The sequence below is a fragment of the Mustela lutreola genome, chromosome 8, assembly GCF_030435805.1.
Source record: "Mustela lutreola isolate mMusLut2 chromosome 8, mMusLut2.pri, whole genome shotgun sequence".
NCBI classification, from domain to species: domain Eukaryota; kingdom Metazoa; phylum Chordata; class Mammalia; order Carnivora; family Mustelidae; genus Mustela; species Mustela lutreola.
Window position 1 is genome coordinate 5,927,730 of NC_081297.1, and position 10,638 is coordinate 5,938,367.

General features: G+C 52.5%; 1 long non-coding RNA gene across 6 annotated transcripts; it reads right to left on the reverse strand.

Moving 5' to 3' along the window:
• Window positions 1-13: 13 nt before the first annotated feature.
• On the reverse strand, window positions 14-9,684 carry LOC131838063 (uncharacterized). Of its 6 annotated transcripts, none has more exons than XR_009356454.1 (4): window positions 9,493-9,683; window positions 6,626-9,278; window positions 6,308-6,488; window positions 14-428 (listed from the first exon to the last, which is right to left on the reverse strand). It is a non-coding gene; the product is annotated as an uncharacterized LOC131838063 (long non-coding RNA). The 6 variants fall into 6 exon arrangements; XR_009356453.1 differs by lacking the exon at window positions 14-428 and adding an exon at window positions 817-1,412; XR_009356455.1 differs by lacking the exon at window positions 14-428 and having other exon boundaries at window positions 4,945-6,488; window positions 6,626-8,180; window positions 8,648-9,278.
• Window positions 9,685-10,638: the final 954 nt, after the last annotated feature.

Here is a 10,638-nt window from a genome sequence, read left to right on the forward strand (position 1 = left end):
CTCCACGCCTCGCCAGTTTCCCATTCCTCGCCGCATTAGTCCGTGTCCAGCCAGAAGAATGCAAGCCACTGTAGGTATTTTAAGTAGAGGCACTATAATATAGGGAACTGGTTTCAAAGCTTGACAGGGCTGGAGAGGCGAAACAGAGAAGTTTCCCCAGAGGTTAGGAACTGCCTGAAACTCTGGAGCAAGAGGGAAAATGGTGCCACCTGGCCGTCCCGATCCCCATCAGGCTGGTCTAGAGCCGTGACTGCCTCTGTGGCCGCTGGAATCCTGGAGTCCCCTTCCTGGCTGCTCCTGATATAACCAACAGCAGGGGACTGTGGCTTCTCCTGCCTCCTGTCTTCCCCGAGCACTTTCCATTGGCAGAACTCACCAGAAGCCAGTTGGCAGAGGGCTGTGGAAGGGGTGGTTTGCTGACTCAGCCCCTGTGATCCATAAAAAGCAGGGATGGAGCTGAGGATGGACAGACAGATGAGGAGCAGAGCTGCTCCAAACATTTTCTGTTCCACAAACTTGCCATGCTCTTTTCCTTCTAGACACCCTTTCCCTCAGTCTGGAGCATTCTTCCCCTATCCTTCTATGGACCCTGCTTTCTTCTGCTTGTAAGAATTCTCAGTGCAGATGTCACTTCTTCCACAAATCTATCCTTACTCCCCCCCCCCCCCCAGATTAAATTCCTCTATTCTGGGTTAGTGTGTGCTCTCTACGACCCTTCTCTTAGCACATGGCACCTGGGTTGTAACTGGGCACTTACTGTTTGCTAGCCCTATGGAGTTGTGTTCCTCTCAAGGGTAGAACTCTACATATTCATCCTTTTTTTTTTTTAAGATTTTATTTATTTATTTGACACACAGACAGAGATCCCAAGTAGGCAGAGAGGCAGGCAGAGAGAGAGAGGAGGAAGCAGGCTCCCTGCCGAGCAGAGAGCCTGATGCGGGGCTCGATCCCAGGACCCTGAGATCATGACCTGAGCCAAAGGCAGCGGCTTAACCCACTGAGCCACCCAGGTGCCTCTACATTTTCATCCTTTTTTCTTTACCACCTAGGTCATACAAGGCACTCAATAAATATTTAATGCAAGGGCTCATAACCTTAGGGATAATTATGATGGCCTCTAAATGGTCTGTGAACTTTCAGATTTGTATGGAAAACAATGCATGTGTATATTTTTCCAAAGAGAGGACCCACCCTGAGATTCTCAAAGGGCTCTGCAACTCCTAAACGATCAAGAAATTCTATGTAAGGATGAGGAATGAACTCAATATTCCTAAGAGTTGGGTAAAGAAAAGTATAAGTTCCGGGAAGAAACCGAGTATCAAAGACCATGTCAGTGGCTTACCCTACATTACAACTTTTATTGAATTTCTGTATGTAGAGAAATGAAATCAGTGGCGAGACTGATGAGGTACCTACAAATACAAAATCATATGCAAAATATAAACCACTTGCAAGTGCAATTAGTAACAGATCTATGGAGTGCTTTTAATATAATGACGAGTTAGTAGAACTGGGTGGGGTTTCAGATGTGGTGGCCAAACGATGAGTCAGATGTCCCAATTTCCAAAAGCGTCGTAAGTGTAGGGCAAGCATGTTCTGGGTCCCTTCCCCTCAGAAACCTTGAGCATACTCTAACCTCTAACTGTCGGGAAGTGGTGGGAAAAGAGTGTGGCTGTCAAGGGAAAGCAGTACAGTTGACTGAAATGACGGTTTATTTGTTCCTAGACTAAACTGCCCAAGCCTTAATGTGTCTTAGGTCACTTGAAAATCATTTGACTGGAATGTTTCTTGTATTAGTTTAAGTTACTTTTCTTTCAAGTAACCAAACCCATGTCGGGCTATCTCAAGTATAAAGGGGGATTTATGAGAAGGATAAAGGAAGCATAAGTGTAGTCAGGTTTCTGGAAGGAATTGGAGTCAGGAATTGGAAAAATGTCTCTTAGCCCAGCTCCTCTCTGTATGGCTTCCTCTTTGTTTTCTCTCTACAACCTGACACTGCTTTCCTTAGACGTGGAGGGCAGGGGACGGCCGGCAGCCCCGTTCAACTGAGCTACACCCCGTCTGTCCAGACGCTCTCGATAGGGTTCCTCAGCCTCACACCAACACTTCAGGCCAGAGCACTCCTCCGTGGGGGGCCCGTCCCGGGCACTGTGGGGTGTGTAGCAGCATCCCCGGACCTCCTCCCACGAGAAGCCAACACCCACCCTCCCCTGGCCCCAGCTGTGACAACCGAAACGTCTCCAGACAGCACCAGCATCCCAGTGGCTGGGATGAGGTGAGACCCCCTGGCCTGGACTCCCCAGGTTTCCATAACCAACGTCAGATTTCCAGGCAGAGAGTCGGGTTGGGCGAGCTTGGGGTCTTGTGTCTAACTTGATCCAATTAACTCAAGCAGCGGGGCATAGAGTGCGTGGTGGAAATATGGTTACCACGAGTCCACATCCACGGGGGTGGTGGCCGGATCCCGGAAAAGAGGCATGGACAGATCCTCTGGTAGGTGTCTGTGACATTTCCTTCACCCTAGAAGTGAGGCGCTCTAGCCTGACTCTACTGACTCGATTTATGTGTGGTTTGGGGGGACACTTCCTCAGGGAGAGGTTTGTGGTATCCACATACCTTTAAATTTTTAGCTTCATATCTCCCACTATAAGGCTTTTGAAATAAAAATAACTGGCTTGTTTCATTTATCTCTTAAGCAATTATTTACTGTGTTTCCCCTGTGCCAGGAATTGGGCTAGGCCGTGGTGAGCTAAGCACATTGAGTCCTGTTTGCGCATTTTACCTCCAGAGTGATTTAATGGTTGTGATAGCTAACCCACTTTGGGTTACCCTTTTTCATTTCAAAGCCTTTTTACCTTTGATATCTAATCACTATTTTTTTTTAAGATTTTATTTATTTATTTAACACAGAGAGAGAGAGAGAGAGAGAGATCACAAGTAGGCAGAGAGGCAGGCAGCGAGAGAGGAGGAAGCAGGCTCCCCCCTGAGCAGAGAGCCCGATGTGGGGCTCGATCCCAGGACCCTGGGATCATGACCTGAGCCAAAGGCAGAGGCCCGACCCACTGAGCCACCCAGGCGTCGCTTTTTATTTATTTTTAGAGAGAGAAGGGGAGGAAGGGCAGAAGGACTGAATCTTTAAGGAGACCCCCTGCTGAACCGGAGCCCCACATGGGGCTCGATCCCATCACCTTGAGATTGTGACCCTAGCTAACTTAACTGACTGAGCCACCCAGGCGCCCCCTATCTAATTATTATTTTTCATTTTAAAGTTTTTAAATCAGTTGTCTTCTTTATTTCAGTGTGGCGTTATCTGCCTGTCAGAATTGTTAGTGTTGCTATTCGTGCCCCCATGCCCATATGTTAATAGAACAGTCGGTTTTGACCACTGAAACTCAGTTGCCCACGACTCTCAAAAAAAAAAAAAAAAAAAGAATTCCAAGGTTAGTCTTGACTCCTACCAGAAATAAATAACAAAGCATTAGGAGGAACATCTTGTCTTTTCTCAGATAACAGAAAAATAAGTTCTTATGTTAGCTGGCAAGTAAGAATTCACTGTTCATGAAAGTTATATAGAAGGACTTAAAATTAGTTAAAAATTAACTAGGTTAAATTAAATTAAGTTTTAATTAACTAGGTTAATTAAAAATTAACTAGGTTTGCCGTGTTTCCTCTCTGCCCAGTTCCCAACACTGCGTGCTGCTCTTGCAGTTTCTGTGTGGTCTGTCAAAATCTCCCTCCAGATTCTCTTCAATCTGTCATGTAAGTTTGGGAAATTTTCCCCATTATGACCTCCTTTGGGAGAGTCACAGTGGAGACGGGGCAAGGTCTCTGAGACGTTTCCACTGCCACAGTCATTATGGAGAGGAATCTGCCAAACCCTACGTCTCAGCTCTATTCCTGGGGACGCACGGAAAAAACGTTTTCTGGGATATAAAAAGCAGCGCTAAAATGTTCATCAAATTCTAATACAGGGGAGCCAAGAGTGGGAGGTAAGCTCCAGCAGCGATCAGAAGGAATCAGCCTCAAGGTAATGAAGGGGAGGAGGCTGAAACTAGTTGAGACAAGAGGAGATTTCCAACCCGTCCACTAGTATAAACTTTTACAATGTCACACGCTGTTCAAGCACACTCGTGTGAGTGCCGGAGTGTGCGGGTAGCAGCCACGGCATTCGTCAGAGAGTAGGGGCTGGGGGACCACAATCTAGGACAGAACTCGAGACAGCATGGTGCAGACTGAGCACTGTTCCCGCCCCAGGGTCTGCTGAAATGGCACAAAAGGAAGAAAAAGGGTCTGAAGCTTTGCGTTCAGAGAGAGCGGAAAGGGAGTCAGCTGCTGGAAGACAGCACACCGTCAAGTCCATGACCTAATAGCCCAGAGAAAGCTGAGCTGTCATAGAGGCAAGGCGTTGAGAAGCAAGCTCACTCCAGCTAGAAGGTTCCAGAGAAGACCACAGGAGTTAAGGGGGCAGGTGCCTCGGAGCCCAGGCGGGGAAGTGCGGTGAGGACGAGGGCACCGGTTGAAGGTGCCTACAAAGGAGCAGTGGGTTCCTGGATCCCATGCTGCCACCGCCCCCGCGCCCCCAGTGAAAGGCGGGGGGTTGACTGTGGACAGTGGAGTCAGATGAGCCTGGGAAGAAAAAGCGCGCCATCCCCAAGCAGACGGGCTTCCGCTGTGGGATTCGGACAGTGTGGGAAGCAGGGGGCATAGGGAAATCTCTGTACCTTCACTCGATTTTGCTGTGAACCTAAAATTGTTCTTAAAAACAAAGTATGTTTTAGGGGCGCCTGGGTGGCTCAGTTGGTTGAGGGCGTGACTCTTGGTTTCAGCTCAGGTCATGGTCTCGGGGTCGTGAGATTGAGCCCCGCATTGGGCTCTGCACGCAGCAGAGTCGGCTACAGATTCCTTCTCTTGCCCTCTGCCCCCCCCCCATGCTCTTTTAACAGATTAAAAGATTTTTAAAATATTTTTTTTTAAATGAAAAAAACAGGGTACATTTAAAGAAAAACAACCAAAAGGGGGCTCCTGGCTGGCTCCGTCAGTACAGCATGTGATCTTTGATTTCAGGGTGGTGAGTTCGAGCCCCATGGTGGGTATAGTAATTACTTCAACAAACAAACAAACAAAAAAGCAGCTAAAAGTTTTAAAGAAATGTTCTGGGATAGAATCTCATTTTAAGAAAACAACACGGAGCATTTTCACTTTGAGAGAATAAAAGGACGCCCCATGGTCGGAGGTGAGAACCCAGGGACAAAGCGCCTGAGGTGCCTCGGGCGCTCTGGGCCCGCCTCACAGACACCTCGGGCTCCTTAAGGCCACAGGCACACACCTGGCTACTCAGGGGAGCATCTGGGAACAAGGGGACCCTCCTCTTCTGTGGAAGTGGAAGCAACCTGTCTGCATCAGAGCGAGGCTGGAGCCAATCGGTTCTTGCCACCCTCCGTTCAGGGGAACGGATGCTCATGTTCCCGTTTGGATTTTCCTTTGTCAGAAGGTGGTGGGTCTCCTGAGCCTCTCGTCGAGAGACTCGCTGGTGCCGGTTCCCCTCCACCCGTCTTCACAGCCTCTAGAGCTGCCGGATTCTAGGATGGACTGGAAAACACCTCAGAGGCCTTCATCGCCCCGTTGTATGGATTTTATGGGTGAGGGACTCTCTGGCTGAGGAACTTTACACAGCTTGTACCCTTAACCGTCATCTCTCAGGGAATTAAATTTCTCTTCCGTGGAATCCAGCCAAAATTGTGTGTTTTACTTAAGCCTTGCTTTATGCTGTGAAGATTTAAATGAAGACCCAGAGGGGCTCCTGGGGGGCTCAGTTGGTGAAGCCTCTGCCTTCAGCTCAGATCATGATCCCAGGGTCCTGGGATCGAGCCCCACGTCAGGCTCCCTGCTCAGTGGGGAGTCTGCTTCTCTCTCTCCCTCTGTCCCTCCCGCTGCCTGTGCTCTCTCTCTTTTTCAAATCAAGAAATAAAATCTTAAAAAAAGATGTAAACCCAGAGAATTTCTTCCAGCTCCAGCCCTCTGCCTTCAGAGCCACAAAGCTGATAGCTGACAGTGAGCCTGGCTCACCCCCGTGTGCTTCCCGCAGGAGCCGCCTGGTCCTCAGGGCGAGAACTGGACAGCACTCCTGTTTTCCTAGGACTCTCTCTTCCTCCCCAGCTCTGAAGCAGCAGCCCCTGGGCGGGAGCCGTGGTGAGGGCCTCGGGACAGGCCTGCTGGCGGCCTACTTTGCTCTGAACCTCCTCTGCTCTCTACCGTCAGGTATTTCCCACGCCCCCTCTTCTCCTGCTCCTCGATTTCTCGGGCCTACCTTCTCCCTCTCTCAGATCTTTCTTCTCGTGTGCCACCTTGACACTTCGCCAAACCAGGGCCGGGAGAGGCGGCGTGACACAGTCGTTTCCACCCCCGGTGCATGGGGGCCACGTGCAGAGTGACAGTGCCCTGGGATGCGGGATGCGGGTCCGTGGGGACGTCTGGCTCCGAAGTTCCTTCTGGGGAACAGCCTGAAGGTTGGCCTCTTGGTCCAGCACTTCCCTCTGGTGTTGGGGTCACCTGGCCCTGGCTCCTCCTTGGGAAGGACTAGAGTGTGCAGGGCCCTCCCTCCCGTCACGAGATCCACGAAGGTCACCTTAAGTGACCGTGGCTTTGCCCGGTCGGCAGGACGGAGATGCTGTGATGGGGACTCATGACCTCTGAGCCTGACATTTCTACGCTGTCAGCAAACAGGCGCTGCACATTTTGCCCTTAAAAAGCCAACATGAAAAAAGAGCCAAGATCATCTATCTCTATTACTTAATGTCTGATTTTAAAGTGACACACGTAGCTGGGACAAAGTAGTCAAGTGATATTTAAGGGTACAACGTGGAAAATACACGAGCTCCATGCACAGACCTCCAGTCTCTCTGTTAAATTTCTTATGCTCATTCCAGAAACTGTCCGTGCACACGTGCACATGTGCACACACATTCGGTAACACAGATGGCAACGCACTTTTTCTGTTCCTTCCTCTCTGCACTCAACAACACGTTCTAGGGGCGACTGGGTGGCTCAGTCGGTAGAGTGTCAGGTCAGGTCAGGATCTCAGGGTCCTGGGATCGAGTCCTGCCTTGGGCTCCTTGCTCGGTGGGAAGCCTGCTTCTCCCTCTCCCTGCCCCCTGCTCATGCTGTTTCTCCCTCTCTCTCTCATATAAAAAAATTAAAAATAAACAAAACAATAGATTCTACAAGTTGTTTCATTTCTGTACATATAAATCTACATCTCGAATAGTTCCAAGACATCCTGTAATTCAGCTTCATTATTATTATTTGTTAGGTCATATTTCAATATTCGAAAACTTTATGAAGACAGAAGGCGGAAAGCAGTTTGGGGACACTCGTGCATGCACCAAATAAGGAGTAAGCTGTACCTCTTTGGCAAAGTACTGATTCGTGGCAGGACACAGGATTTCCCCTCAAGGAACATGCAAGGGGTTAAATGGTGCCCGCACAAAAGCCCCATGTCCCCGGAACCTGTGAACGTGAACTTATTTGCAAAAAGGTCTTTGTAGGTATGATTATGGATTTTTGAGATGTGATCATCCTGATTTAGGATGGAGGGTCCTTATGGGAGGAAAGCTGAGGGAGAGGCCATGTGACCAGGGAGGCAGAGACAGGAGGGTCACAGCCCCACGCCTGTGAATGCGGGAGTCCCTGGAAGCTGGAATGGGCAGCTTCCCTGGAAGGCTGGAGGGACAGTTTCTCCCCTGAGCCTTTGGAAGCCCCGAGGTGGCTCTGACACCTTGATTTCGGACTCTGGCCTCCAAATTGCGAGAGAACACGTGTCTAGTTTGGGGTCCCTTGTTAAGGCAGCCCTAGGAAACCGATTCACGGCGCTGTCCTAGATGTCACAAACCCTACTCGTTCTGGGTCTTGGTTTTCTTCGTGTCTTAAAAGGAGAAGGTTGGGCCACAGGGTCTGAAACAGGCTGTGACCGCGTTCCGGGCTCTGCAGGACAGCCTCCTCGTTCAAGCCAGGCTGGAATCACGTGAGCTCAGGCTGCCTCTGCCCCTTCCCACAACTCAGCGTTTCTCTCCTCGCTCGTGGGGGTGCTTCCTGTCCTTGTGAGCACCCGATGCTCTTCCGTGAAAGCTGGACTGACTCCTCTCACCGGAAGGAACAACCTTCCCCCCACAGGGTCAGGACTCCTTTTGTAACCAAAATGGGATTCGAAGCCGTTTAGGGAAAAGGGGACATCCGGATATGGACAGACATCCATATGGCATATGGATGCTCCGAGGCGCCACCCGGTTCCCGTTCACAGGTGAATAAATCACCACCCAAAATTCTAGGAGTGCCCCTGGCGGCCCCCGGGGGACTGGAGGGCCACCTTGCCCAGGGCCATGCCCTTCCCAGGCCCACATCCAGGGATGGGTCCTCCGGGGGGGACGGAGACCCGCCCTCCTGCCCCCTGACTCAGAAGGCCCGCCCTGGCACTCCCGCACCCCGGGGAGATTCCCAAGTCTGTCCTCGTGGCCTCGTGGTGGTGCAGCTTCCCCTTCGCCCCACACGGCTTCCCTCCCCAGCCTTCGGCAGCTGTTGCCACCCGGAGACTCCCCGAGGCGCCCCTGCGTGCCGCGCCCCGTGGCCATCCCCACAGGGGCAGGGAACTTACCGGCTTGTATAACCGAACCATTCACGGAGCAGCAGCCCAGAGTCCCCGGAACGCACTGGATCGGGGGCTCCACCGAGACCTGCTCCACACCGGCCTCCTAGTGGCCTCGTGCAGAGAGAAACCAGGCTGCATCCTGTCTCTGCCCGCCGAGCACTGGTGTAGGAAGGGGCTCTGACTGGCCTGGCGTGGGTCAAGCCCCCGGCTCCAGACGAAGGAGGAAGCCGCCTTTAGAAAACAGCGGCGGTGCCCACCGGCACCGTGTGTGGGGGGCAGGCAAAGAGCACAGCCCCACGGCAGGAGGGGCAGGGAGGGCCGCTGGGCAGGGGCACTGATGAGTGCTGGCTCTGGGGGACCCTCGCTTGCTGCCAGCAGACCCCTCCCCATCGCCAGCCCAGGACGCAGTAAATTAGCTGTGGAGAGCCGGGCCCCGGGGCCCGTGAGCCCTCTTGCTGCCTGCCGGTGCTGACCTTTTGTTCTTCACTGAGATGAATTCCTTGCAGGCCAGGCTGGGTGTGATGTGCGTCCGGGTGAGCTAGCCGGATCTGCTGATCCCCAGCCAGATACGCTCTCCAACCATTCTAGCCGTTCAGAACACAGCTAACCCACCAGGACAGCGGGCCTTGAGGCTACTCTGAAAAACGTAACATTAAGGGAACAAAACAAATCAAGAAGCCCTGAGCCCTGAAATAGTAGGTAGAGATGCCCAGCTCGTTCTCATGCCGTCCCCACATCCCACAGCGGCGGGGTCAGAAGTCCAAAGCTCTGCTGAGCGTAGATCCCTCACGGCCTCTGCGTGCCCCCGGCCCCACCCCTCCCGCTGCCCCCAATCCCTCCGAGAACTGCACCTGATGGATCCGGACCTGGCCCAGGCGGTCAGTCGGCTTCCCCGCCTGGCTAGTTCGAAGTCATGACCCAAAGGTGTTGCAAGTCTTTTAGGTGCTGCTCAGCCGGGAGCCGTGTGGGGCCAGGTGAGCGATGAGGTGCCTTTAACCACCGAAGTGCAGAGGCCCGGACATGAGGCTGCAGAGAGAGGGAGGGACATGAGGTTACTTCCTGGGGTTTTGTGCTGAAGCCGTCAGATAAAAGGAAAAGGGCTCGGTGGGTGAAGGGTCTGCCTTCAGCTCAGGTCATGATCCCAGGGTCCTGGGATGAAGCCCCATGTCAGGCTCCCTGCTCAGCAGTGAGTCTGCTGCTCCCTCTCCCTCTGCTACTCCCCCTGCTTGTGCTGTCTCCCCCCCACCAAATAAATAAAATCCTAAAAAATAAAAATAAAAAAAAAAGGAAAAGTGTCCAAGAGGACCCTGCAGGCTCTATCCACTAGCCGGCTACCCCTCTCATCCTTCTTTCGCTTAGCCTGGACGTGGACTGGTAGCACCCAGGCCGGGCGAGGGCCTTCTGAGAGCGATCAGCCCTTCTAGCAAACAGAGGCAACAGGCTTCAGCTGGGCACGCACTCTCCCCGAGACTGAAGCCGGGGGACATGCCCCCTTTGCGGGGTCAGACTGAAACAGTGTAAGAATCCGTGGACTGGTGATCTAAAAGGGGGAGGGCTGCTCTGAAGTGCTTCGCACCTCAGGACATTTGCTCTGGAGCCTCCCTCTCACCCGCCCCCAGGCCCGCACCCGGGCGCTGAGCGATCACGGTGGGAGGTGGCAGGATGGATGACAGCCCTCCACGGAGGAAGATCGGCCATGACAGCAGGGACCTCCGCCAGGCAGAGAGCGGGCGACCCCAGGAGACCGCCAGGAAGGAGAGTCAGCTCAGGGGTCGTCCAGCAGTTCAGAGGACACTGATCATTGCTCCCCAGAGGGAGTGCGGAGAAACGGGCCGGGCCCACTGCAGGACAGGAAACTGGCGGATTGCGGGAGAACCAAATGCGAGAAGGAAGCAGATTCTGTGTGTCAGAATTCTCCTCAGAACAGACCCAACAGGATACACAGAGATACAGAGGAGAGATTTATTATAGGAAGGGGTTGGTGCGGTTACGGTGGC